Consider the following 2,500-nt stretch of genomic DNA (forward strand, 5'->3'; position numbering starts at 1 on the left):
GCTCAACCAAGCCACGGGAAACCTTGCCACCTTGCATCCAAGAGGTGCTACAGGAGTACAAGCACGTTATGCCCGATGAGTTGCCCAAGAAACTACCTCCCAGAAGAGAGGTAGACCATCAGATCGAGTTGGAGCCTGGTGCCAAACCACCTGCCTTGGCACCTTACCGCATGTCACCTCCAGAACTTGCAGAGTTAAGAAGACAACTGCAAGATCTCCTCAATTCAGGATATATTCAACCATCTAAGGCCCCATATGGTGCTCTAGTCCTCTTTCAGAAGAAGGATGGATCATTGCGAATGTGCATCGACTACAGGGCCTTGAACAAGATTACTATCAAGAATAAGTACCCGATACCTTTGATTGCTGACTTGTTCGATCAGCTTGGAAAAGCCAGGTACTTCACTAAGCTTGATCTTCGATCTGGGTACTATCAAGTACGCATCGCCGCAGGTGATGAGCCAAAGACAACCTGCGTGATGAGATATAGAGCATTTGAGTTTCTTGTCATGCCCTTTGGACTGACGAATGCCCCGACAACGTTCTGCACGCTCATAAACAAGTTGTTCCACCCTTACTTGGACCAGTCGTGGTGGTGTATACTTGGATGACATTGTGGTGTACAGTAAGACTCTTGAAGAGCATGCTCAACACTTGAAGAAAGTCTTCCAGGTACTCTCTGATCACGAACTCTATATTAAGTTGGAAAAATACTCTTTTGCCAAAAAGAGGTGGACTTCTTGGGTATAAGATTAAGGATAGGAAGCTCATGATGGGACCCAACTAAGGTGCAAGCCATTCAAGAATGGCAACCGCCCACCAAGATCCCAGAGTTAAGATCATTTCTTAGTCTGGTGAACTACTATTGACGGTTCATAAAGGGGTATTCAAAAATCAATGCTCCATTGACAGATTTACTCAAGAAGAACAAATCTTGGCATTGGTCACAAGATTGCCAAGATGCCTTCAACAAGCTGAAGCAGATGGTCACGCAAGAGCCTATTATGTCCTTGCCCGACTACTCCAAGCCATTTGAGGTACACACCGATGCCTCAGACTTTGCAATAGGCGGCGTGTTAATGCAAGAAAGACACCCTATTGCGTACGAGAGCCATAAGCTCAATGACACAGAGAGGCGCTACACGGTGCAAGAGAAAGAGATGTCTGCTATCATCCATTGCCTTCGAACCTAGCATCACTACTTGCTTAGAAGTAAGTTTACTATTATGACAGACAATGTTGTTACGAGCTACTTCCAAACATTAAAAAAAGCTCAGCCCAAAGCAAGCTCACTGGCAAGATTTTCTTGCTGAGTTTGATTATCGGTTGGAGTACAAGCCAGGCAAAGCAAATGTGGTGGCGGATGCCTTAAGTAGGAAAGCTGAGTTAGCCACTCTCTCAGCCAGTACGCCCCAAAATGACTTCCTTGAACGAATCAAGGAAGGTATATCTCAGGACTCATCCGCAAGCGACTTAGTAAAGCTTGCTACCGAAGGCAAGACTCGAAGATTTTAGGTGAATGATGGAATACTCTACACCATTGGAAACTGAGTCTATGTGCCGAAATGGGGCAACCTTTGAAGGGATGTCCTGAAAGAGTGCCATGATTCCATGTGGGCCAGACATCCAGGTATGACCAGAACACTTGCTCTCGTACAAAATCATTTCTATTGGCCACATATGCAAGACGATATCGAAGCATATGTGAGAACTTGCTTAGTGTGCCAGCAAGATAAGGTTGAACAACAACATCCTGCTGGTCTACTCGAACCTTTGCCGGTGGCTGAAAGACCATGGGAGAGTGTCTCCATGGACTTCATAGTTGCTCTCCCTAAGTCTGAAGGATGTGGGAGTATCATGGTGGTGGTTGATAGATTCAGCAAATATGCCACCTTCATACCAGCCCCAGCAGATTGTAAGGTTGATGAAGCGGCACGCTTGTTTTTCAAGCATGTCGTGAAGCTATGGGGGATCCCTCACAACATCGTCAGTGATCGAGATCCCCGATTTACCGGGAAATTCTGGAGAGAACTTTTCAAGCTCTTGGGGACAGATTTGAATTTCTCAATAAGCTTTCATCCTCAGAGCGATGGACAAACAGAGCGAATCAACGCTTTGTTAGAGCTCTACCTTCGGCACTATGTGAGCGCTCATCAACGAGATTGGGCTAAGTTGCTCGATATGGCCCAATTCTCTTACAACTTGTAGCGAAGTGAGTCGACAGGTAAGAGCCCTTTGGAGATAGTTACTGGACAACAACCTCTAACCCTCAACGCACTTGCCACACCATACAAGGGAGACAATCCAGCTGCCTATAAGTTTACCAAGGAATGGCAAGAAGAAGCCGACATTACTCGTGCATGCCTGGATAAAGCTTCCCGAAAAATGAAGAAGTGGGCAGACAAGAAGCGGCGCCCCATTGAGTTTCAAGTAGGTGACTTGGTTATGGTTAAGTTATTACCAAATCAATTCAAGTCACTACGCAAAGTCCACAAAGGCT

Source organism: Prosopis cineraria, unplaced genomic scaffold (genome assembly GCF_029017545.1).
Source record: "Prosopis cineraria cultivar Desert tree isolate PC_DT_omini unplaced genomic scaffold, ASM2901754v1 PC7, whole genome shotgun sequence".
NCBI classification, from domain to species: Eukaryota; Viridiplantae; Streptophyta; class Magnoliopsida; order Fabales; family Fabaceae; genus Prosopis; species Prosopis cineraria.